Source organism: Pongo abelii, chromosome 14, assembly GCF_028885655.2.
Source record: "Pongo abelii isolate AG06213 chromosome 14, NHGRI_mPonAbe1-v2.0_pri, whole genome shotgun sequence".
Lineage (NCBI taxonomy): Eukaryota > Metazoa > Chordata > Mammalia > Primates > Hominidae > Pongo > Pongo abelii.
This window is the reverse complement of record NC_071999.2, coordinates 47,051,921-47,079,566: the sequence shown is the minus strand read 5'-3', so window position 1 is coordinate 47,079,566 and position 27,646 is coordinate 47,051,921. Positions and strand designations below refer to the sequence as shown.

Genomic DNA, 27,646 nt, shown 5'->3' with positions numbered 1-27,646 from the left:
TCAAGGATAAAGAAAGAATTTTTCAGGTATCCTGATAGAAAAAGCAATGTGAGAAAATCAGGCTGACCTCAGGTTTTTCCACGATAAAAAAGTCAAAAGAAAGTGGAAGGAAAATGGGACCAAAGAGTATCATATTTAGCCAAGTTATTCGTGTATTAAAAACAACAAGCAGACATTTTCAAACCTCAAAGAACTCAAAAAATACCCATGCACCATTCTTGGAAGTACTACTTAACAATGAAATACAAGTAATTAAGAACAGAGTCAAAAATAAAGAACTCAGAAGTACACAAAGTGTGGTAAAATGACTTATGGTGAGTGCTGAATGCATTCAAATAAAAATAATTTTTAAAGTTAGCATTATGGTTACAAAACAAAAGGTCGACATGATCATACAAAGTTAGGAGGTGGTGGGAGGGGACAGGGATGAACTCTGTGAGTTAGAATAGTTCATCTTTCCTAGGAGGTCAAGGGAGCACACCTAAACTGGAATGGGGGTGAAGAGCAAAAAAACCCACTGACCAAAGCAACTGAAATCATTTTTTTACTCTTTTCTTAAACCTAGAGGGTTCTTTAAGAACATCCCTCTTTTAGTGAAATGAGACAATGGAGGCTTGGAAGGGCGAGAGGGTAGGAGGGGAATGGATGATGAGAGATTGGTTAGTGGGTACACTGTACATTATCTGGGTGATGGATACCCTAAAAGCCCTGAGTTGATCACTATGCAATCTGTGCATGTAATGAAATTGCACATATACCCCGTAACTTTGTACATATACCCATAACTTTGTATTTTTTTTTAAATATACAAATAACTTTGTACATATACCCCACATATTTTTACATATATGTACATGTACATATATTTTTAAAGAATATGCCTCTTGGGCCGGGCGTGGTGGCTCACACCTGTAATCCCAGCACTTTGGGAGGCCGAGGCAGGTGGATTACCTGAGGTCAGTAGTTCAAGACCAGCCCGGGCAACATGGCAAAACCCCATCTCTACTAAAAATTACATAAAAAATTAGCTGGGCGTGATGGTGGGTGCCTGTAAATCCCAGCTACTCGGGAGGCTGAGGCAGGCAAATCACTTGAACCCGGAAGGCGGAGGTTGCAGTGAGCCAAGATCATGCCACTGCACTCTGGGCAACAGAGACAGACTCCACCTCAAAAAAAAAAAAAAGAGAGAGAGAATATACCTCTTTAAGAGAGGAAAGTAATGTATTTGAAATTCAATCATTCTGTCAGTATGTTAAAGTAAAATGAATTACTTTAAAAATATCTATTGTATGAACCTATTTCTTAAAGTATTTTTGTCCATCTATATGCATAGAAAGTATGTCTGGAATGAAGTACCCCTAATGTTAATTAGAGTTATTTCTGGCAAGTGGAATTTCAAGGTTTTTTTACAGTTTTCGCTTTTATGCTTCGGTTTGGTGTTATCTGTTGTCATCTGGCATCCATGTGCATCCCCCGTGTGCCCTGCCCAACCCCTCAGAGCACATGGGCAGGAAAGCTAAAAACTCCATTTCCCAGACTCCCATAGGTTCTGGATGTAATTTGAGTTCTGCCAATCAGATGCACTAGATTTGGAAGGTGAAAGTGAAGTAAAGGCCATCTTTTAGCTGTTAACAGGTAGCCAGAAAACAAGGTCCAACTGAAGCATGTGTTTGCAGTGACCAGAATCCATATTCTGGCATCTAGTCACCAGCCCTGTAGGTATGAGACAACTATGGCAGTGGCAGCAGTGCTACCAGTAATAGGAGCAGCCTCCTGACCTCTAGATGGCAACTTAACACTTACAGTCCAGTGGCACCCTCTGATTTTCACACATCCTGACCTCTCAGGAATTTTTTAAGAACGCAATTCCCTGAATTAAATCCCTTTCTGCTTAAAACACCTAAAACATTTTGCTTCCAACATTGAAAGCTCACTGATGCGGTACTTACTACACTTCTTTTGATTCTTTACAATTGCATGTATCATATTTATATTTGCAAAAAGAACAGAGTAATTTTAGTTCCAGAAAATAAAAAAAAGAATAGGAGCAACTATATAACAAGATGTTCATGCTATTTAATTCTGGATGGTGGGACTATGAAAGACTATTATCTTCTTTTTACTTTTCCATTAATTTTCCCCCAAATATTTCTCTTTTAAAGAAATAAACAGATCATTTTAACTGTAGAGAAAGAACTAGGGGGAAGCAGGGCTGGAATCAGAAAAATCACTTAGATTGCTGATGAAATAACCCCAAACTACCCTTGCAGCTCACATTATAGCTGGATATTTTTATCCTAATTCTATTTGGTTGAAATGGAAGTAGACAGCCTTTAAATCTGGATGTTCAGCTGTCTCTTTTATTTTCTTTAGACAGAAGAGAATATGAATGGCTTCAACCAAAGACAAACCAATCTAAGATGTTTCTAAATAGGCTGACCTAAATCACTCTAACTTTTCCATTAACCAGATAAAAGTTCAAGGCCAGGGCCAAGGATAGTAAAAGTTATTTTCCAACTTCCATTCTGCTTCAGATGGATAATATTCAGAAAACTGTTTGTCATTCCTTGTATGAACATACTGTTGATTCTTTTTTTATTTCTTGGGTAAATGACTTTATTCTTTCTTGCTATTGAAACATTAAGGTAGTGTCACCAGTAATAATCAATAGTAAAGCTTCATGAAGCTTTCCAAGGTTCTGATACCAGACTTTCTCTAATGATGTTTTTCTGCTCTGAAGTTTGCAACTCATGTTTAAGTATTTTAAGTATTAATATATTACGTATTTTAAGTATTAATAAAGTGGAGCTCTAAACCACATCAGGAGAACATATTGTTATTTTTACAAATGTTGTTAAATTCATAATATGGGCAGAATAATAAAGCAGCCTTTAGTCTTTCTACACACTATCCAGTCTCTCAGGAGCTACGTTACAGAATTTATTAATGGTCTAGTGGAAGAATTAGTACAAATATAAGCAATTTGAAAGTACCAAGAAGAATATCTAAACCAAACTGCCAAAAGAAAGTAAGTAAACATTATGAAGAGAAAGTGATGCATAATTCTATATTCTATAAAAGGTGATGAAGAAAAGCTTTGAGGGCTTTCATTTAACAGGATAAAAATCTCAGCTATGAACTACCGAAAGAAAAAAATTACACACAGACACATTTTACAGCATGTTTAAGAAATAAGAACCCATAACTTCCAATAACTTATAACTTCTTTCTCATCCTACAGAAATTGGAGCTACAACAAGTCATTTTAATTAGCAGATTCACGCAGCTTCCCTTGGATGAATTACACTGTCACATCTGTAGAAAAAAAAAATCTAAACAGTACTTTTTTTAAACCAATATTCTGTTGCTTATATATTCTTGGCAAAGAGCCATAAATTATTTGTGATAAAATAATTACATTCCCAACATTATATGTTAAAACATTATGGTCACAAGAAATAGAAACAAAGTAAAAATAGACCCAACTGCAGACAAAAAGTGGTTAACCTAAACTTGAATAGCAGTAAGATTTCTGGAAAATGGGCAATAAAAAAGAGGGTTACGATGTTTTCTTACACAACACTCTCCTGATATAAATACCGTATCTTTCTCCTTCCAGCTCTATGTTGGGGGTTGATTTTCTTTTCTCTCTTCAATTGGCCATTATCCAAAAGGCCAGTACAGAAAGTTTGCATGACAAGAATATGACAGGTAATAGAAAATGAATCACTACTTTAGATCAGCTGCACATACAAATATAGCATACATGGAATTCCTCTATATATAATAATTCTTTTATTCTTTACACCAATAAAGAATTGAGCTGTCTCCTATCCAACAAACACAGCAGTCTGTTACACAGGCTGCAAACAACATGAGAAATGATTTTACTTGTTAAGTAATTTTTAAAAACTTAAGTTGGTGTCTTGGTGCCTACAGACTTGGGTTTTTTAAAAAAATCATAGACTAAATTCTGAGGAATTTATTTACAAAATACACTTGCACAATATTTACAAACACCATCTGGAATTTCCAGAAAAAGGCTATAAGAGGATTACACGCAACAATCCCAAATGGAAAGTAGAATCGCATTGAAAGTGGGCTATATTAAAAAGGAAAAGGCTATTATTGTATGATACTTAAAGCTTACAGTATTATAACATTGTTTAAGACTGTTCTAGAGATTTGGTACCTTTAAAAATAAAAATAGGAAAGTTCAATTAGAAGCGTAGAAATCAAGGATGGAATTAGGTAACACTGGCAGAAACAAGGTGACAATGAGCTTGTAAAATGTAGACAGCAGCCCGAAAATAGGAAAGAGTAGGAGGAAGCTGCTGAAACAGGTAGCAGCCAGTGCTTGCCATGGTAACCATGATGACAGGATGAACATCCATCATGGCATGAGGCTTAAAAGAGTCCCCACCTGCACCTTATCTTAAGTTTCAGTTAGTGGCTCCAGCAACCTGCAGACATTAATAAATAACCTTTCAGTAGACTAAATAAGCTAGCAGCAGCAACAGGCATGAGTTGACAAATCTGTTAAGGGCTAAGTTTCAAAGGGGCTTCTGAAAGATTTAAGGGAAGAAAAAGTTATTTTATATGCAGATTAACAATGGTGCAAAAATGATAGTGGAAGTTGAGCCAAGTCCTTAGTGCACTTTTACACTTAGATCTCATATTCATTGATGTCCTGGGTCCCAAGAGACACACTTTCATGATGAAATAAATATTTTCATTATAAAGTTCTTTCACTTTAGAACAGTGAGAAACAATGTAACAGCATGGTCACCACCAATCTTCTAGCCCCAAAGCACTATTCTAAATGTATTAACAAATTGGAAGGATTATTACACCTTCAAACACCACTAGAAAATTTACACATGAATTTAACAAACTGCAGAAACACAACTAACGCAGGAAAAAGTATGAAAAAACAAGAAGTAAATCAAAGCTCACTTGCAGCTATCCGTTTAATCTGTCTAACAATCCAACCACATGAATGTATCTCAATTTTAAAATTAGGAAACTGAGGTTTTAATATGTTACATAACTCCTTTATTATCACACAATTAGTAAGTATAAAAGGCATAAGGGCCTGTTTGCTGTACTAACTTCATCTCCATTACTACACATTGCCACTCTCATGCTCCATGTGAAACAAAGCCCCACGTAATCCTTATTTCATGAGTGGCACACACTTTCAAATTCCAATTTTATTTTTCCAAAAACTGTTTTGCTAAATTAAATTATGCATTTATTAGAAGCATGTCTCTAGCTTTTCTTCAACATTAGATAACCACACTAGATAGTGAACAGCTAAAATGTAGACATGTTTCATTAGTCTTTGTAAGTCCAGCACATAAATAGGATCTATATTCAAGTTGTTAGGGGATGAGTGGATGCATGGATGGATGGATGGATACAGACAGTGGCCTGTTTTGATACATCGTCTGGGTTAGGAAATAAACAGGTACGTTATAGCCTGTATGCCAAGGTAGGCCCTTCCATGTGGATTCTTTCAAATCATATCTTAATAGTTATTTTACTATGTCACTGATAAATAAAAAGTTTGCAAATATTTCCTTAATTTATTTGAAGGAAAACAGGAAAATGAAATCTAGGTGATTTTCACAACCAATGTGGAATGAGATACCTGAACTTTTATCATCCTCAGGATGGAAATTTTGATAAATGATGTGAAGACCTGACAGAAGACATAAAGCTGTAAGAATAATAGGGTTTAAAAATGGCAAAAATCATATTCTGAAGAATAAGAATACCTAAGCCAAATTACTCTTTAAAACAAAATACACGTTACCCCAGTAATAATTCTCTATGTCAAAACACAGCAATGCAAACAAATCAGCTTCCTTCAACTATTATTGAGTTTTCTACTAAGTATCTTAAGACAATAATGACTCTAATTTTATATATATTTAATTCAAAAACACTTATTTCATCATAATAAGAGTATAAACAGAACTCAGTAAATTTTCTAATTCATCTTTCCTGTTGTAGACAGTCTAACAAAAACATCATGATAATTTCTATGAGAACTAAGTTCCATGAATTCAGTGGACGCTTCATAGCAGAGTACTAGGAGGAAACGCCAAAGCCATCATGCAGTTCAGTCCTGCTAGAATGCTACCCTTTTCCTGGTGCACGACTGTCATTAACCACACTTCAAGACTCAACTCAATGTGATCTTCTCTGGAAGTCTTCCATATCTGCTCAAGAGTGCCCACTATGTTTGTTTCTGTGACAGCATGTATCCATTACCATATATATTTGCATGCATGGCTGTATACCATATACAGATGCTCCTCAACTTACAATGGCATTACATCCTCTTAAACCCATAGAAAGCTAAAAATATCATAAGCTGAAAATGCATTTAATACACCTAACCTGCCAAACATCATGGCTTAGCTTAGCCTACTTTACATGTGCTCAGAATATTCACATTTTGTCTACAGTTGGACAAAATCATCTAACACGAAGCCTATTTTATAATACAGTGTTGGATATCTCATATAATTTATTGAGTACTGTACTGAAAGTGAAATACAGAATAGTTGTATGGGCATTCGAAGTATGATTTCCACTAAATATGTATTGCTTTTGCCACCATAAATTTGAAAAATCTTAAGTTAAACCATCAAAAATCAAAGACCATCTGTATATCTGTACATATAGCTGTCTCCCCCACTGTAAGAAAGGACTGCATTCTACTAATTGTTGATCTCCTGCACAAAATACACACTATTTTAATAAATGGCAAAGAAAACAAAGAATTAATACACTGCATACCCTGCTCTAAAATCTTGAGGGTATATCGAGCAGGACACTGCTCTAAAATTTCATTCCTCTTACCAAATAGATAGCAAAGAGAAGGATGAATATTATCATAACAGCTAAAATATATAAAAGAATTTCTCAAAACTAGAACCATTCCCTTTTTCATTCAACAAATATCGTTTAAGCAATGACTATGTAACAGGCACTGTTCTGGGCACAGGAGACAGGGCAGAGAAAAACACAGACAAATATCCCTGCCCCCATGGAGTTTATATTCTAATATTAGAAGATGGATTTAGAGAAAATGGTACTATCTAGTGTATTCAGTGGTGATCAGTGCTAAGGGGAGAAGTTAAGAAGGAAAGGAAGTTGGGGCATGCCAGGTTGGGGGTGGGGACTGCAATGCTGGATAGCATCACCAGGGCAGGTCGCACTGAGAAGGTGACCTCTGAGGTGAGGGAGGGACTTTTATTAGTTGAAAATCCCTTTTTCTTTTGTTTAAAAACTCATTGGTTAAAAACATGACATTCTATAAGGTGTTAATTATAAACAGAACTCCACATACATCACCCTGTCTAGGCTTTCATAACGAGATTTCACAGTCTAGTAAATTTAGAAAAGATCTAAAACAGAGCTAATGGGAAGCCACTGTCTCATGACAGTGGGCAGATCTGTATTTCTTTGCAAGGTAAACATTTTTTTTCTTGATCATCACAATTCAAGTTTGTTTTAGATGCTTATTTTATTTACTTACTGTGGAACATCATCTATATTCTTTTAACATCAATACAATAATTTATCTCTTTTAAGAACCAATTATGTTCCAGCCACAGTTCTAAATACTCAAATTATCTCATGCAAATCATCACAACAACTCTATGAGGTAGGTACATTTATTGTCCAGATTTCAGAGATAGGGCTGGGTTACAGAGATTAAGTAACTTACCCGAAGTCACTTAAAGGGTAAATAGGACAACTGGGATTTAAGACCAGGCCTTTCTCAAAACACAAAGTCCATGATCTTAACCACAACACTGCATTGCCTCAAAGATAAGAGCAGTTATGTCATACAGCATTTCAATATGCCTGCTTACTAACTGTTCAAATATAAACTTAATAAGAAAGTGACCTCCTAACAAAAGTTTTTTCTTCTAACTCAAACATTAAGCAATATGAACTCATAGGAGCAAAATACAGCTCCTGTTTTTAAAGACCATCTTGGGAATCTATTACATAAACACTAAGTAGTGATGCCAGGGGTCATTACGATAGGGAAAAGGAAATAAAATGTACTGATAAAAGTAAACCACATCCTTCTGTCTCTAAGAATGTCTCTAGTCTCAGGGTTGTTCCTGTTAAATTAAACCAACACGGCCCTCTCTCACGAGTCGGTGTTACATGGCGCTGACTGCAGCAAAGCGAGGGCCTCAGAGACACCACTGCCGCCAGCACAGCCGGAGACCTGAGCTGACACTGGGGGCTGTCCGCGGGGCCTGCACTCTCTTGATGAGTCAGAGAAGTCCCGTTGTATCAGAGTAAGATGGACAGTAGCTTTGATTTTAATTGTGGTAAGCTGGAGCCACCTGATCATTAACAAAGGACATCTTCTGTTAACCAACAGCCGCCAGGGCTTCCTGTTGAAATATATAGCAACAAAGGAAGAAAAGAAGCAAAACACAAATAGTGCTTACCAGCACCTTAGAATGATGCTGCTCAGGACCAGTCCAACACTGAATGTATCTGCACTGTGAGGAGAATGTTCATAGAAGCCTTTTGTGTGCATATTTATTCACATTTTTGTTAAATGTTAAATCGTTTAGCACAGTAATCTGAGTGCATAGTATGTCATTTCATTCTGTGTAAGTTTCTTGAGTGTTTTCTTTAAATGTCTGCAGAGTTGCTGCCCCTTTCTTGAACTATGAGTACTGCAATCTTTTAAATTCTCAACATGAGTAGAGCTTTTTGAGCTTTAAATCTACTGAGAAATCAACAGGTCTGTTTGGCATAAGCAATGAACATCAAGAAACCATCTTGCTGTGGAAGCATAATTATTTTTCTTCTCCCTTTTTGAAAGATCTTTCCTTTTGATGCCAGTTTTCTTCCTTGTTTACACAAGTTCAACAATTCCAAAGGAAAAGGCAATCGTAAGGGTTTCAAAGTGGCAGAGAAATTTGAAAGTCTCATGAACATTCATGGTTTTGATCTGGATTCTAGGTATATGGACTTAAAACCACTGGGTTGTGGAGGCAATTACTTGGTTTTTTTCTGCTGTAGACAATGATTGTGACAAAAGAGTAGCCATCAAGAAAATTGTCCTTACCAATCCCCAGAGTGTCAAACATGCTCTATGTGAAATCAAAATTATTAGAAGACTTGACCATGATAACATTGTGAAATTCCTGGTCCCAGTGGGAGCCAATTAACAGATCATGTAGGCTCTCTTACGGAACTGAACAGTGTTTATATTGTTCAGGAGTACATGAAGACAGACTTGTCTAAAGTGCTGGAGCAGGGCCCTTTACTGGAAGAGCATGCCAGGCTTTTCATGTATCAGCTGCTACGGGGGCTCAAGTATATTCACTCTGCAAATGTACTGCACAGAGATCTCAAACCAGCTAATCTTTTCATTAATACTGAAGACTTGGTGCCGAAGATAGGTGACTTTGGTCTTGCATGGATCATGGATCCTCATATAAGAGTCATCTTTTGAAGGACTGGTTACTAAATGGTACAGATCTCCATGTCTTTTACTTTCTCCTAATAATTATACTGAACCCATTGACATGTGGGCTGCAGGCTGCATCTCTGCTGAAATGCTGACTGTTTTGTAAAACCCTTTTTGCAGGTGCACATGAACTTGAACAGATGCAGCTGACTTTAGAATCTATTCCTGTTGTACATGAGGAAGATCGTCAGGAGCTTCTCAGCGTAATTCCAGTTTACATTAGAAATCACATGACTGAGCCACACAAACCTCTAACTCAGCTACTTCCAGGAATTAGTTGAGAAGCACTGAATTTCCTGGAACAAATTTTGACATTTAGCCCCATGTATCAGTTAATAGCAGAAGAAGCACTCTCCCATCCTTACATGAGCATATATTCTTTTCCAATGGATACGCCAATTTCAAGCCATCCTTTTCATATTGAAGATGAAGCTCATAATATTTTGCTTATGGATGAAACTCACAGTCACATTTATAACTGGGAAAGGTACCATGATTGTCAGTTTTCAGAGCATGATTGGCCTATACATAACAACTTTGATATTGATGAAGTTCAGCTTGATCCAAGAGCTCTCTCTGATGTCACTGATGAAGAAGTACAAGTTGATCCCTGAAAATATTTGGATGGAGATCGAGAAAGGTATCTGGGGGATCCTGCTTTTGATACCAATTACTCTGCTGAGCCTTGTTGGCAGTACCCAGATCATCATGAAAACAAATATTGTGATCTGGAGTGTAGCCATACTTGTAATTACAAAACGAGGTCATGATCATATTTAGATAACTTAGTTTGGAGAGAGAATGAAGTTAACCGTTACTATGAACCCAAGCTTATTACAGATCTTTCCAATTGGAAAGAACAAAGCAAAGAAAAATCTGATAAGGAAAGCAAATCAAAATGTGAAAGGAATGGATTGGTTAAAGCCCAGATAGCACTAGAGGAAGCACCACAGCAACTGGCTGGAAAAGAAAGGGAAAAGAATCAGGGATTTGGTTTTCATTCCTTTATTGCAGGAACTATTCAATTTAGTTTCCAACATGAGCCTACTGATGTTGTTGATAAATTAAATGACTTGAATAGCTCAGTATCCCAACTAGAATTGAAAAGTTTGATATCAAAGTCAGTAAGCCAAGAAAAACAGGAAAAAGGAATGGCAAATCTGGCTCAATTAGAAACTTTGTACCCATCTTCTAGGGACAGCCAGTTTGTGAGTGATGGGGAGAACTGTTTTCTCATAAATCAGTTTTGTGAAGTAAGAAAGGATGAACAAGTTAAAAAGGAAAACATACTAGTTACTTAGACAAGTTCTTCAGCAGGAAAGAAGATCCTGAAATGCTAGAAACTGAGCCAGTAGAGGATGGGAAGCTTGGGGAGAGAGAAATGAGGAAGGATTTCTGAACAACAGTGGGGAGTTCCTCTTTAACAAGCAGCTCGAGCCCCTAGGCATCCCGCAGTTTCACAGTCCAGTTGGGTCACCACTTAAGTCAATACAGACCACATTAACAGCTTCTGCTATGAAATCTTCCCCTCAAATTCCTCATCGAACATACAGCGGCATTCTGTACATCTGAACTAAAACACTCAGCAGACATTTATCTTTGTATTCTTATGAAATATATTTTGTCTTTTTTATTACTAGAGTTTAAGTCATTTTTTACTTGAATCACATGGTGTCATTTAGTAAGGATTTTATGAGTACTTGGTTTTTAAAATCCAGACTTTCTTTTTCTACATGTGAGATAGTTTTCCTTTTAACTGACATGTCATTTGCACACAAAAATAATGAATAGAGCAAAATAATGCAATGCAGGAGACAAAAGAAATGTACTAAGACAAGTAAAGAACATCCTCTCATAGAACAATGATCTGTTTTACAGGAAACAAATTTTGCCTTGAAATTTACAGTGAGACTGTACATAATTGCATGAAAATATCTATTTTTATCCTAAGACATTTTTCATTCATGAGTAGTTTCAAGTTTTTCATACTGTACACATTTCGTAAAACACATGATACCAGAAGCAACTGAAAATGAATGCTGAATTTGGTATATGTGTGTTATCTACCTCAAAGTAACAAAAATATGTGGCAAAACATATACCACCCATAGCGCTTCACAAAACGCACTTCTATTTAGCCAGTGTGTATTGTAGTAAACTATTCTTAATAGGACTCATTCACTGTTTATAAATGTTCTGGTATTCATTCTTTATAGTAAAGTGTTAATACATCACATCTTACTTATTTTAGCAAATCAGTATATTTTCTGTATTTAATTATAAAAATTAACTTAGTTTTTAAAATTTATTTGCAAATACACTTTTTCCATTTGGTACTATGGTTTGTTGCCTACCTAGCTGAATCTATGTCAGTTTATCCTAAGGCTGTCCACATACTCATTTTAAGTAACGTGCTCACTGTGTATAGGAATTTGTATTTTGGAGGTGCTTGATCTAGCTACAAAGAAAAATTAATTAGGAATTACTTTATTATAAAATGCTCTAGAAGTCTTAATTGTGTTTATTTTTTTTAAAAAAATGAATGTTAGAATTGTGTGCATGGAAGTAATTAAGGTACATCATTATTATAGTTTAAAAGTTGTACATGATAAGACATTTTGTTTTTACTGAATGATATATTCCTCATCCCAAGGCAAGCATGAATAAAATTAGGTTAAATGTAGCATGTGGCGTCACAGTCTCTTGGAATTTGTTTCATCTATTTTATTTTATTGAATATTGTCTATATCTTTGGTTATCCTGTTTGAAGTAAAAGGACAAATAAAACATGGCCAGCAAAAAAAAAAAATAATTAATTAATTAAGTCAACTATATAAAAGCAAGAAATGTACTATTAATTGCTAGATCAGTTGTGGCAATAATTAATAATTAAAACTAAAGATTAAGAGGTAATATAAAATGTTGGCGTTAGCACACACAATGGTATCTATTTGTCATTTCAAGCCTTTATGATCTTTCCAGAATAAAAGACATTTTTCTATGACATGAACAAATTATCTCAAAGCCAGATATGTGCTTGGTGAGGAGAGAAAAATGGTCTTCTTAAATGAAATAAGTAATTCTATGTTCTACCTTCAAAATTCTTTTTTAAGTGTGTCAAAAATTAAAGCATAAACTAGTATCTATTTTTACAGAAGAGATTTTTGGGTATACTATTCTGATTTGATATACTATTCTCATTTGATAGGTTCTAAACTGATGGATTTCAACTCAAATATTGGTTTTCCTTGAAAAGCACAAAAATTAATAATATTTTTCCCTTAAAATAGTTTAACACGCATTTGATTCTCATTATTTGCAGCAGTTATGTTCAATAAAGTCACTACAACTCTAGATTAACAGATATTGAACCACTGACCCTATGGGAAATACTAGGTTTAGGTTCCTGCAAACCTCTGGTCACAACATCTTTGTCAATTAATCAACATATAATTTCATTTTATGTGTGCTTCTGTTTATAGAATATGTGTATATACATATATATTAACAATATATGACACATATAACATCACGTTACATGTCATATTCTTAATAAAACATATACATACATTCTTTAAACAAAATGTAAGTATACTTGATTCATTAACACTGAACTCAGGGCCAACAGCACTATAGCTCATGCCTGAAGGAAGCCTGTCTATTACACATATTTTTTCAATAATGCACATCATAACATTTTACTTTTAGGAAAACCAGACAGCACTTCCGCACAGGGGGCCACTGTAAACAGTGAGATCATCAACAAAAAGTACAAAAATGCAAAACCATGTCATGAAAGGGTGCTTGTTTATTGCATGAGAGCTAAAACAAGAAGAAAAGAGCACAGCCAGGTTCAACCTTAGCTGCGAATGTGCACACTGGGCAACTCCAATTTTTCACATGTGAAAAATTACATACAAGTATTGATTTTGGAGTCACAAATGAATGTTAGTGAGTAGGCAAATTAACAAATACTGAAACCATGAATAAGGAAGATCGACCCTATAAAATGTTAAGTACATACACGTAGTGTTTTTTGTTATGTGAAAATATGCTAAATGTGGTGCTGTGTTCAATAATGTCAGCAAATTGCAGTAAAGATTGCCTGACACCTGAAAATGCGACCTTTCACCTCTCAGTGACCTGTCAGAATTTCCCTCCAGTTCAAGGCTGAATAATGTCCCATTATTACATGTGTGTGCCACATTTTGTTTATCCATTCATCCATCAGTGAACATTTGGGTTGCTTCCACTTTTTGGCTCCTATGAATAACACTGCTATGAACATGGTGTAGAATGGCTTCACAATTTTATTGTTTTCGGCTGGGCGCGATGGCTCACACCTGTAATCCCAGCACTTGTGGGAGGCCGAGGTGGGCGGATCACTTGAGCTCAGAAGTGACCAGCCTGGCCAACATGATGAAACCCCGTCTCCAATAAAAATACAAGAAAATTAGTCAGGCATTGTGGTGCATGACTGTAATCCCAGCTACTCAGGAGGCTGAGGCAGGAGAATTGCTTGAACCCGGGAGGCGGAGGTTGCAGTGAGCCAACATCACACCACTGCACTCCAGCCTAGACCACAGAAGGAGACCCTGTCTCAAAAAATAATAATAATTTTAATGTTTTATATATCATATGATCACATTGCTTGTGGCTAATTAAAGAGTACATCAAGCTCCCTAAGCTTTATCAGCCCACAGATAAACATGGGGTTATAATGATGACAACAATCCACATTTTACTACTGGCTATTTCCCTTACTTACCCAGATGGGACCCCAGCCTCCTTCCTCACCCAAATATTTCCTAGAGAATATCTCACATACGCTCATATTTGCCTCTCCCTTCAACTACCCCCAGTCCACCATTGTACAGGAAAGTAAAGTTGCTGTGACTCACCTGTTCACTCCAGACCCTCAATTACTCCACACACCCTGGGGCCTTAAGGCAATGCCATAAAGTGATTCTCTCCTCTCCCTTCATTATATCCCTCTCTTGTTCCATAGCAAAGGACAATGAAGGAGTTGATCCAACAGGCTAGGGTGCTGCCTCTTTAAGAGGAGAAAGAGTAAGACCACAAATACTTAAACGGTAATAATTTAGAATTGTTGTGACATCCATGAATGATGATAAGGTAGAACTGTTTATTACCAAGGGAAGGTTGAATTTCCTTCAACATTCTTCCCTTCCTACTGTGGAATCTTAACTAGATCTATGATAAAAAGCTCTGTCTACTTAGATGATACTCAATCTACAAAAAGGTTTACAAACAGTTCTGGTTTCTGGCTTGTCCAAGGCAGAACAAGCTTGAGAATTCTTTCCCTGTGACTGGAAGATTTCACTAGCTCCTCATTCACTCACACCCTTCTGACGTTCAGAGGTGCCCTATTGGAAAAAGTGCCCTTCACGTCAAGATTCCTGAATACATAGTTGGCATTTACTAGCACTTACTGTATGCCAGGCTGAAGGCTTTATCTCCTTAATCCTCAGAATATCCTTACGAACGTTTACATATGAGGAAAAGTAAGGTTTGAAGAGGTTATGTAACTTGCCTAATAGGAACTCAAACTGGGATTCGTGTTCTACAATGCATTTCAGGGTTTGATTTGTAAATTAAAAAAAAAAAAATCCAAATCAGATTGATTTCTTTAGGATACTTTCTTTTTGTGTTCTAAGTAAAATAGTCTTTGTATTTTACTAAAGAGGGCCCCCAGCTGTGCATACATGAGCTAGAGATTTTCCCCAGCAAAACCTGCTATTAACACATCTCTAATGCATATATAAAAATCATTAAAGCTCTCCCTCTCCCCCTCCCCCTCCCCCTCCCCCTCCCCCTCCCCCTCCCCCTCTTTTTTCGGTCTCCCTCTCCTTCTTTTTTCGGTCTCCCTCTGTTGCCGAAGCTGGACTGTACTGCCGGGATCTCGGCTCGCTGCAACCTCCCTGCCTCGGGCTCCTGTGACTCTCCTGCCTCGGCCTGCCGAGTGCCTGGGATTGCAGTCGCGCGCCGCCACGCCTGAATGGTTTTTGTATTTTTGGTGGAGACGGGGTTTCGCCGTGTTGACCGGGCTGGTCTCCAGCTCCTGGCCTCGAGTGATCTGCCTGCCTCGGCCTCCCGAGGTGCTGGGATTGCAGACGGAGTCTCGCTAACTCAATGCTCAATGGTGCTCAGGCTGGAGTGCAGCGGTGTGATCTCGGCTCTCTGCAACCTCCACCTACCAGCCTCCTGCCTTGGCCTCTTAAAGTGCTAAGATTACAGCCTCTGCCCCACCGCCACCCCATCTAGGAAGTGAGGAGCGTCTCTGCCCGGCCGCCCATCATCTGGGATGTGAGGAGCGCCTCTGCCCGGCTGCCACCCCGTCTGGGAGCAAGTGAGGAGCGCCTCTGCCCGGCTGCCCCGTCTGGGAGATGAGGAGCACCTCTGCCCGGCCGCCCCGTCTGGGAGGAAGTGAGGAGCGCCTCTGCCCTGTTGCCCTATCTGGGAAGTGAGGAGCGCCTCTGCCTGGCCGCCACCCCGTCTGGGAAGTGAGGAGCGCCTCTGCCCGGCTGCCACCCCATATGGGAAGTGAGGAGCGCCTCTGCCCAGCCGCCCCTTCTGGGAGGTGAGGAGCGCCTCTGCCCAGCCGCCCCGTCTGGGAGGTGAGGAGTGCCTCTGCCCGGCCGCCCCGTCTGGGAGGTGAGGAGCGCCTCTGCCTGGCCGCCACCCCGTCTGGGAGGAAGTGAGGAGCACCTCTGCCCAGCTGCCCCATCTGGGAAGTGAGGAGCGCCTCTGCCCGGCTGCCACCCCCTATGGGAAGTGAGGAGCGCCTCTGCCCGGCCGCCCACTCTGGGAAGTGAGGAGCGCCTCTGCCCGGCCGCCCACTCTGGGAGGTGAGGAGTGCCTCTGCCCGGCCGCCCCGTCTGGGAGGTGAGGAGCACCTCTGCCTGGCCGCCACCCCGTCTGGGAGGAAGTGAGGAGCACCTCTGCCCGGCCGCCCACTCTGGGAGGTGAGGAGCGCCTCTGCCTGGCCACTCCGTCTGGGAAGGGAGGAGCGCCTCTGCCCGGCCACCCCGTCTGGGAGGTGAGGAGCGCCTCTGCCCGGCTGCCACCCCGTCTGGGAGGAAGTGAGGAGCACCTCTGCCCGGCTGCCCCATCTGGGAAGTGAGGAGCGCCTCTGCCCGGCCGCCACCCCATATGGGAAGTGAGGAGCGCCTCTGCCTGACCACTCCGTCTGGGAGGTGAGGAGCGCCTCTGCCCGGCCGCCCCGTCTGGGAGGTGAGGAGCGCCTCTGCCCGGCCGTCACCCCGTCTGGGAGATGAGGAGCACCTCTGCCCGGCTGCCCCGTCTGGGAGATGAGGAGCACCTCTGCCCGGCCGCCCCGTCTGGGAGGTGAGGAGTGCCTCTGCCCGGCTGCCACCCCATCTGGGAGGAAGTGAGGAGCACCTCTGCCCGGCCGCCCCCTCTGGGAAGTGAGGAGCGCCTCTGCCTGGCTGCCACCCCGTCTGGGAGGAAGTGAGGAGCGCCTCTGCCTGGCTGCCCCATCTGGGAAGGGAGGAGCAACTCTGCCCGGCCGCCACACCATCTGGGAAGTGAGGAGCGCCTCTGCCTGGCTGCCCCATCTGGGAAGGGAGGAGCACCTCTGCCCAGCTGCCACACCGTCTGGGAAGTGAGGAGCGCCTCTGCCTGGTCGCCCCGTCTAGGAGGTGAGGAGCGCCTCTGCCCGGCCGCCCAGTCTGGGAAGTGAGGAGCGCCTCTGCCTGGCCGCCACCCCATCTGGGAGGAAGTGAGGAGCATCTCTGCCCGGCCGCCCCGTCTGGGAAGTGAGGAGCGCCTCTGCCCGGCCGCCCCCTCTGGGAAGTGAGGAGCGCCTCTGCTCGGCCGCCCCGTCGGGGAAGTGAGGAGCGCCTCTGCCCGGCCGCCCCGTCTGGGAGGTGAGGAGCGCCTCTGCCCGGCTGCCACCCGGTCTGGGAGGAACTGAGGAGCGCCTCTGCCCGGGCGGCCCCGTCTGGGAAGTGAGGAGCGCCTCTGCCCGGGCGGCCCCGTCGGGGAAGTGAGGAGCGCCTCCGCCCGGCCGCCCCGTCTGGGAGGAGAGGAGCGCCTCTGCCCGGGCGGCCCCGTCTGGGAAGCGAGGGGCGCCTCTGCCCAGCCGCCCTGTCTGGGAGGTGAGGAGCGCCTCTGCCCGGCTGCCCTGTCTGGGAGGTGTACCCAACAGCTCCGAAGAGACAGCGACCATCGGGAGCGGGCCATGAGGACGATGGCGGTTTTGTTGAAGAGAAGGGGAGGAAGTGTGGGGAAAGGAAGGAGAGATCAGATTGTTGCTGTGTCTGTGTAGAAAGAGGTGGGCATAGGAGACTCCATTTTGTTCTGACTAGGAGAAATTCTTCTGCCTTGGGATGCTGTTGATCTATGGCCTTTCCCCCAGCCCCCTGCTCTCTGAAACATGTGCTGTGTCAACTCAGGGTTAAATGGATTAAGGGTGGTGCAAGATGTGCTTTGTTAAACAGATGCTTGAAGGCAGCATGCTCTTTAAGAGTCATCACCACTCCCTAATCTCAAGTACTCAGGGGCACAAACACTGCAGAAGGCCGCAGGGTCCTCTGCCTAGGAAAACCAGAGACCTTTGTTCATGTGTTTATCTCCTGACCTTCTCTCCACTATTATCCTATGACCCTGCCATATCCCCCTCTCCGAGAAACACCCAAGAATGATCAATAAATACTTCAGAAATAAAAAAAAAAAAAAAGTAAAATACAAAAAAAAATAAATAAATAAATAGTTTGAAAAAAAAAAATCATTAAAATTATACAGTTTCTTTTAGTACTCTTTCTTTTCTTTCTTTCCTTTTTTAAATTTGAATGATTAAAGTTTAATTCTTGGACTTAACCTCTGCCAACAGTCTTCTCTTCCTTCCTACCTCAGCTGCTCAGTCCCATGGTTACTCCCTAGGACCTGACCCAAGCCCTCACTCTTCATCCAACATCATTTCCAGAGCTTGTTACTGTATCCACCCACGCTTTTCCTGGCACACACAGACAAACTGCAACAGTGGTTTGACCCTGTCCTCCACTTCACTTACTGCACCCAAGCAGCTGAACATGATCCCACACCAGGCTGACAGCGCTTAGAGTCCTGGTCACCCAGCTCAGGTGTGCCCTAAATGCAACTTGATATTTACACTGCTGCATTTCTCTAGTCCGTTCCCTTTCCCACGCCCCTGTTCTAGCATTTCATACCTTTCCTCTAGCCTCAGACCTCCATAGCCTCTCCATCTTGATTCTCAGCTGACGACCTAACTTCATATTCCACTGGGAAAATCAAAATAATCAGAAAATAATTTCTAGAAGTGCCAACCTCTGCCCCTACTGCATTTTATGGATAAAGTGGCTTGTATGGATAAACTGACCTGCTCTGAGAGAAGCCCAGCTCCTCACGCCATCCCACCCCGTCTCGCATATATAAGGACATTGCTCCAGTAATTCTCTCTTTTTTTGCATCATTTAATCTTTTCTCTCAGCTAGATTATTCTCCTCAGCCCACTTTTTTTTTTTTTTTTTTCGAGACGGAGTTGTGCTCTTGTTGCCCAGGCTGGAGTGCAATGGCACGATCTCAGCTCACCACAACCTCTGCCTTCCAGGTTCAAGAGATTCTCTTGCCTCAGCCTCCCAACTAGCTGGGATTACATGCATGCGCGCCAACAAGCCCGGCTAATTTTGTATTTTTAATAGAGACGGGGTTTCTCCATGTTGGTCAGGCTGGTCTCGAACTCCCGACCTCAGGTGATCTGCCCGCCTCGGCTTCCCAAAGTGCTGGGATGACAGACGTGAGCCACCACATCCAGCCAGCCCACAGTCTTTCTCCTAAAAAAGTCATTTCACTTTTTTAAAAAAGCTGTAGCTTGACCCCAACATCCCTCTCCAGCCACTGCTTCATTTTTTCCCTCCTCTTGTTTAAAGGGTTTGTTTTAGATGCTGATTTTAAAGATCAAACTTGCTAATGGATCGGCAATGGTATTCTTTTAATATTAATATGGTAACTAGCATCTATTAAGTGCTAATTATGTGCTAACCACTGTGCTAAATTGCCAAGGAAATTGTCACAGCAACCTCTCTACTGCTCCCCTGATGTCTGACTTTTTTTCCTGCTACTCACTTTCCCCTCACTCCCTTCCCACCAGCTGGAATGTGTCAGCTGTTCGGGAATGCTCATCCTTGGAATGTGTCAGGTGTGTCTCTTCCTCAAAACCTTTGCATTTTTTGTTCTTTCAGCTCGCTCTGCTCTTCCTCCAGATATCCTCATGGCACTCTCTTTAAAAAAAAAAAAAAAATAGGTCCAGATACATTGCCCTAGCAGGATTTTCAAGTGTTCCCAAGACCTTTTTCAAGGGTCCATGAAGTCAACACTATTTTCACAATAATCCTAAAATATACACAGCTTTGAATATTCTGCAATGCACTCATAAAGCTCCAAAGAACATTTTTTAAACCTGAATGTAGAACCATTTTATCAGTTTTTATGAGAGCCACCAAGAAATACCAGATTTTTCTTCCCATAATATCTAAGAACATATCACTCCATCCCCTGGTATCAACTACACGTGAATAGATAGATAAAAACAGCAGATAACCTGAGATTCTACACTTTGAAAGTATTTCAGCAGATACCTGGCTTAACCCAAGAACTGTTTAAAGTACATGCCGTTTATTCAATCTTCAAAAATAATTTGGATTTTATGCCTGGAGTTGGCCATAACTAAAACTGCCTTAATTAAATCTCCTACAGAACTACTGTCACACAAAGTTGAAGTCTGGATTATGTCCGGACCTCACAAGGGAGGACATCATAAGGACACCTCCCAAGTGGATGGATGTAGGTGAGGGGAACATATTGCAGACCTCACTCCCACCCACATCAAAGACTGATAGAACATATTTCTTTGGTTCCGCCAAGGAAAGCTAGAAAAGCTTTTCCCCCTTAAAATCTAGAGGGCTTTTTTTCCCACTGGTAGTACAACTTTATAACTGGTCTTGTTGCTCTGGCTACCTGGGATCAAATTTACAACTCATCTCTAGCTGTGCAAGACACCTCACTCTATATATTAGCCTTCTAACCTTCCTCCTAATCTCATAGTCCTCTAGCCCTATTTTACCTAAGCTTAATACACAGTGTGGAATATAAACCATTTTGAATATTTTGAAAAATATGTGGAAATAATGGTATATAAATAAAAAATCAAACAGAGAAATAGGAAAAGGGAGATACCTGTAACACTTGGATGGATGAAAATGCCTGCCTTTGAAAACAGAAGAGTTTGCATGACTGTACAGAGGATGACAGTGACAGAAAGCACAACTGGAATACCATGGCATTGGCTCTGCCTAGGGTGCTTGGAGCCCAGATAGCTGCATACATAGCTTCTGTCACTTCACTAAGATCTCTGTTCAAATATTACCTTATCAAAGAGAGTCTATCCTGGTCAATTGAACCCAAATATTTTACACACACACACACACACACACACCCCCTCTCCATCTTTCTTTCTCCCTTTACTCTGCTTTATCTTCCTTCATTATGCTTATGAACACCAGCTATATGATAGAACTGTGTCTGTGTATATGCTAATTAACTTCTCCCTTGATAGACTATAAGCTCTATAACAGCAGGGCTTTTATGTTCTTTTACCATCTCAGCACCTAGAATAGAACTCAATAAAAATTGGTTGAATCAATAGAAAGGTCGTTTAGTATCAAATTAGGAAAGACTAATTTAGACTTTATCCCACCAGTAATGGGCAAAGTCTAAGAGCTTATGCAAAATGTATTATGTATCATATTTCTCTTTTACAAAGATAACTCTGGCACTGGAGTAGAGAATGGAGAAGAGAGGAAATATATGGCAAAAATCCAAATGACAGGTAATAAAGGTTAAATGAAGTTAGGGTAAGCAGCAAATGGAAAGGGAGAAATGAATTCATGAGCGATTCATGCAGCAAAGGGACAGTATATCATAATGATATAGGTGTTAAGAAGGAATTACTTAGATAGCAAGAGTATGGGAGTCCTTGGTAAGGCTTTTCTTTTTAATAAAAAGCAGCCCCAAATCATTTTCTAACAGACAGCGGCCTACAAGCTGGAAGCTTGCATAGGTGAATGCCCGCAGGAACTAAGGACTAGACATTTTCAAGATGGGAGTTCCATCTTCCCTTCTCTGCCAGCTACGTGTATTGTAAGGAGCAGACAAGATGGCGCAGATCAACGGGAAAGCCCAGTTGCATAAGAAGATTAGGGTGGGGCAACCAGCCTTCCACACGTGCTATGTAAACATCATACCTGATTGAACCAATCTGTGAGCCCTATGTAAATCAGACATGGCCTCCTCAAACTGGACTATAAAACTCAGTGGATTTGCCATCAGCCAGTCCTTTCTGCTCGGAGACCCCCTCCTCTATGGAGGAAGTTGTTTCCCTTTCTCTTCTATTCTACCTATTAAACCCCCGCTCCTAAACTCCTCCTGTGTGTCCATGTCCTAAGGTTTCCTGGAGTGTGACAATGAACCCCAGGATATATACCCCAGACAACGTAGCCACTTCAATAACAGTTAAATCAGGCATCAAACAAGTCACTTGACATGTGTGACCTGGGGCATGTTACTTATCTAATCTTTGCTTTTCTTATTTCTAAAAAGGAGAGAATAATTGTACTTACCTACCTCATAGTTTTACTATGAGGATTAAATAAGATCTAAGATATACAGAAATGACCAAATTTGGTGACCGCTGGCTATGAGTGAGGTCCTTGTGGGTGGGGATGTGTCTCTTTCATACACTTCTAAATCACCAGCACCTAACACTATGCCTGGCCATAGCAGGCACTAAATGGGTATTTGATGAAAGCAAATGAATTGATTGGCAAGACAAAAAGTCAATACCTTCTATACGAGGCAATTTATTCTACAGGACATAAAAGCTGTGGAGCAAAATTTGGCCGGGAGTTGGTAGACTACACAAATATGTTCAGTTTGAGAATATGGAGACTGAGATGGCTAGGGGACCCCCTACAGGAAATGTCTGGTAGGCAAAGGAACTAGAGGCCCAGATCTCAGAAGTACAGGCTAGAAAAAGACCAATAGAGGTGGTGGTCAAAGCCTAATCTAATTGATCAAATTAACTTAGGAAGGGGCAAACAGAAATAAGACTTCTAGGAAACAAAAACATTTGACAATAGATAAAGGAATCAGGGATAGAGGCTAAGAGGCACTGAAAAGATAGTAAGAAAGATAAGAGAACTTGGCTGTGCCCAGTGGCTCACGCCTGTAATCCCAACACTTTGGGAGGCCGAGGCGGGTGGATCACCTGAGGTCAGGAGTTCGAGACCAGCCTGGACAACACGGCAAAACCCCATCTCTACTAAAAATACAAAAATTAGCCAGGCATGGTGGCATGCACCTGTAATCCCAGCTGCTCATAAGGCTGAAGCAGGAGAATCACTTCAACCTGGGAGGCGGAGGTTGCAGTGAGCCAAGATTGTGCCACTGTACTGCAGCCTGAGTGACAGAGTGAGACTCTATATATAAAAAAAAAAAAAAGAAAAGAAAAAAGAGAGAGAGAACTTAAACTCTGAAAGCAAAAGAAGAGAAGATGTGAGAAGATGTGGTCAATAGCATCCAAATTGGCAAGAAGCAGTTGATTGAAAACTAGAGACCACTCGATTTTAGCAATTAAAATTATTAAGGGCCTTTGCAAAATAAGTTTCATGAAAGAGCTGCAGTAGAATGAAGAGTAAATAGAAGCTGAAGAAGGGCAGATAAGCAGGCTCTCAGAAAGATATTTCAAGATTAAGTAGAACTGGCCATAGAAACACCTAAAAGCCAACCTGCCAATTATTTCCACTACCACCTCCAAGTGGTCATTCATTCTTATTAAAATATTTTTTCATAAGACACTTGAAGGCCAGGCACGGTGGCTCACACCTGTAATCCTAGCACTCTGGGAGGCCAACATGGGCAGATCACTTGAAGTTAAGAGTTCAAGGACAGCCTGGTCAACATACAGAAACCCCGTGTCTACTAAAAATACAATAAGTAGCAGGACACGGTGGCACACACCTGTAATCCCAGCTACTCGGGAGGCTGAGGCAGGAGAATCGCTTAAACCCCAGAGGCAGAGGTTGCAGTGAGCTGAGATTGTGCCACTGCACTCCAGCCTAGGCGACAGAGCAAGATTCCATCTTAAAAAAAAAAGAAAAAAGACACTTGAAAAATCGTCAACAAAAGACAGTGGCCTATATACACCACTGATTAAATTATGTAAAAGACACACATAGGAGGAATTATCAGAATTTTAATACCAATTTTTAAAAATAATTATAATAATTACAGATACAAAAACATATTTTATATTTATTTAATCACCATTACTACCTTACAAGGTAGGAATACTATGTCCAATTTGGAAATGGAGAAATCCTCAATTCAGAGTGATGATGTGTATTGCTCAGGGTATGCTAACCGCTATAGCAAACAATGCCCAAATCTCAGGGACTTAACACAATAAAGCTCTATTTCCCCCTCATGTCACAATCCAATGTGGCTAATGGGATTCAGGGAGGAGCACAAAGGGCTCTTCTCCATGAAGTCATTCAGGGATCCAGCCTCCTTCCACTGGATAATCTGTATCTACCTGGCAGGTGAGGGAAAACACAAGGCATGGAGAGTCCTACAAACAGCTTGAAAGGCCAAGTACAGACATCACTCTCACCTGTATTTCACCAGCCAGAAGTCAGTTACATAGCTCCATCTATCTGCAAGGGGAAAAAGAAGTCTAATGGTGGGCCAAGAAGAATAGAAAAACACAGTTACCAGTGGGCACAGCATTCTCTGCCCCCTTAAGTAACATGTCTGAGGTCATCTAATATAGTACACGACAAGCTGAGAATCAAACCCAACACTATCTAACTTCTCCAGGAACCTTGCCATTCTATGCCGCTGGCTCACTCCATTTCATTGAACCCAGCAGCAAATTTAACGTTTCTCCAAATGAAAATGACAACAGCTGATTTATATTCAAGAGTTCAATATTACTGTGGAATTATATTGTGTATCCAGTAAGTCCTCACTTAACAACATCAATAGGTTCTCAGAAACTGTGATGTTAAGTGAAATTATGTACAGTAGATCCTAGAATAACACTTTTTCATGCAACATCATTTCATTATAACATTAATGAGAAAGAAAATTGGTTTTGTTATATGTCATTTCACTTAAAAGTCAGTTTCCATGAATCTATCAACGATGTTAAGTAAGGACTTACTATATATATAAATGTATTTTTTTCATCTATCTCTATTTTCTGACCTGCAGTTCCCCTTCACAAATCAATGGTTTTAACCTTCTGAGGGGCATACACATAGACATAAACTTTGGTGGAGAGCCCTCTAAAACCCAACCAAACCAGGGATGCATGAACCCAGGCTAAGAACTTTTCTCTGTAGTACCTTACTTTGGATACTGTTAACTCACTTTCAACTTTCTACTTGGTTCCCCCCAACCCCCTTCAGCCCCACTGACCTCCCTCTTTGCAGCTACTGTTCCTTCTACTTAGCCTGCTCTTTACCCAGAGGTCCACATGGCTCATTGCCTAAAAATCCCTTCCCACTCCACCTCCACTCACAGCCATGCTTTATTTCTCTCCATAGCACTTCTCACCTTCTCATATACTATGCGTTTCACGTATTTACAAGTTCATAAATTCTCCTTGCATTAAAATGTGAGCTCCATGAGGGCAGAGGTTTTTGTATATTTTTGCTTACTGCTCTATCCCTGGTACCTACAACAGTACTTGGAACACCATAGATGTTTCTTTGAATGCATGAATTGAGGAGCAACAAAGGAGTAAACTGAGAAGGAGCACACAGGAAGATGCATGATATTGAAAATGTTCCCATTCTGAAGCTGGATTCACGGGTGTTCATTTTACCACAGTGCTTCACAAACTACAGAGATATTATATATTCTTATAAATATCAAATATTATAATATCATATAATTTTAAAGTACTACAAGAGTGTAGATGAACAGTACAACTCAAATCACCATGCTTGCTCAGATATAAACTCTTGCACTTTTTATTACCTACATAAAATAGTGAGATGGAGAAAAGTAGGCCAAAAAATTCATGTCGTTTTCATTCTCTAGCTAGGTAAAAATAAATTTTACTAATATTTTTTCCTCAAATATGTTTTAATAGGCCATGTGGAAAACTACTTCACATGATTCTTTTTAACACTATACCATGACCTTTCAAAAATGGCATCTTACCTTATAGAAGTGAAACTAACAGTTTTCTTTGAAAACCTATTTGAAGAGTTACGTACCTAGAAGCATTTTTTTCTAAAATAATCCTTTTAAAAGTATGTAAAAAAAGTCTCAATAATTTTTGTTAAGTTTAATTCAAATGAATATAAATTTCAGCTGGAATTTTTTATTTCAAAATTTACTTTTCAAATGTGCAGTCATATATCTGTCCCTAAAAACATAGGATCCAAATGCAAAACGGCATGATGAAACCTAAAACATTGATGAGAGATATGCTCATGGATTAAACAAATGAATAAAGGCTGGAGCAGGAAGGGGGAAATAAGGGAGAGGAAAAGAGGAATTTAAGGGAGAGAGAAAAGAGCAAAGGGAAGGAGAAGGACAGAGAGGCCAAGAGAAGTAAGGAGCCTGCCTGCCTGCACACACACATGCTTGCAGGCTGTAGATTAAAGTTTCACTGCCCAAGAAGCTATGGGGCTACTGAAAGCAAGGCATCTGGAACCCACCCATTTTAATCCACTGTGAAAGGGATATGGGTACAATCATCAGAAGGAACTGCTTTTGAGTTCCAGCTTTGTCCGTTACTCAGCAGATATTCAAACTTTTGTATAATCATTTATAAAATTTAGGTAACTGTACACAACTGTTCCATAAGATCATGTATAGAAAACTGCTCTGTAACCAATAAAATGCTAAATAGAAAAGTATTTTTAAATTTCTGAATTAAATGCACAAGCTTGTATTTAAAAAGATCTATTATGCTAAATTACATTCTGGTGGTCTGAAAAAGTGCTGATACTCAAATGACACAGTGAGAAGGTCAGAGATTCCAGCTCTACACATGACAAAGTTACCCATACTTCCTCATATAAAACAGAAGCCTAACAGTCTCCCATAGCCTCATAACAAAAAGCAGGAGGGAGAGAATTATTACCGCATATGATCATTTGAAAAAAAAATAAGGAACTATATAAAATAGGAATGACGCACATTGACTCCTAATTTAAAACTACTACCACCAATAGCTGTTGACCACTTTAAAATCATTTAACCAACTCAAAAATACAAATGTTTATTTCTTTTGTTTTAGAGGCAAGGTCTTGCTCTGTCACCCAGGCTGGAGAGCAGTGGTTCCAAGTAGCTGGGACCACAGGTGCCACCACGCCCAGCTAACTTTCTTATTTTTTAATATTTTATAGAGATGGGGTCTCCCTGTTTTGCTAAAGTTTGTCTCAGACTCTTGGCATTAAGCAACCTTACCAGCTCAGCCTCCCAAATTGCTGGGATTACAGGCATGAGCCACGGTGCCCAACTACAGATGTGTTTCCAGTGACTAAATAGTCATAGAGTAAAATACTCAATATCCAACAAAACCAAACAAATTTGCCAAGGGAAACTGTAATGTACTAACACGTTATGGCCTTTTTCAAAGGTCTATTCTTAGATGTAAAACAAACTCTCTTTAATTAAAACCTTTGCTTATAAACACATTTCCCGAGTAAGTAAAGCCTAACAAATCCAATATGAGTGAAAAACACTGTACCCTGGAAACAGAAAGGGGCCCCACGTCCTTTATAATGGTAGTTTCATATAACCTTTTGCCTCTTTACCACAATAGCAAACAAGCAAAGTTAAACTAAGTGAAAGAGTTCTAAATTTAGATACTTTAAAATATGGCATCTTTAAGTTATATGTAAAGGTTTAGTAAATTATTTATTATGTCTCTTATCTTTAATAATGGGATATCATGTTTAACTTGTAATCAAAATGGAAAGAAAGCTGTTATACCATATATTACTGTACTGAGAGTCAGAATTTCCAGTCTATATTTAGTTC

General features: G+C 40.4%; 1 protein-coding gene and 1 pseudogene across 8 annotated transcripts in view; one reads left to right on the top strand and one right to left on the bottom strand.

Moving 5' to 3' along the window:
- Window positions 1-27,646, bottom strand: part of DGKH (diacylglycerol kinase eta) — a 204,216-nt gene that overhangs the window by 161,826 nt on the left and 14,744 nt on the right. The window lies entirely within an intron of this gene.
- LOC103892229 (mitogen-activated protein kinase 6-like) lies at window positions 8,197-11,106 on the top strand (annotated as a pseudogene).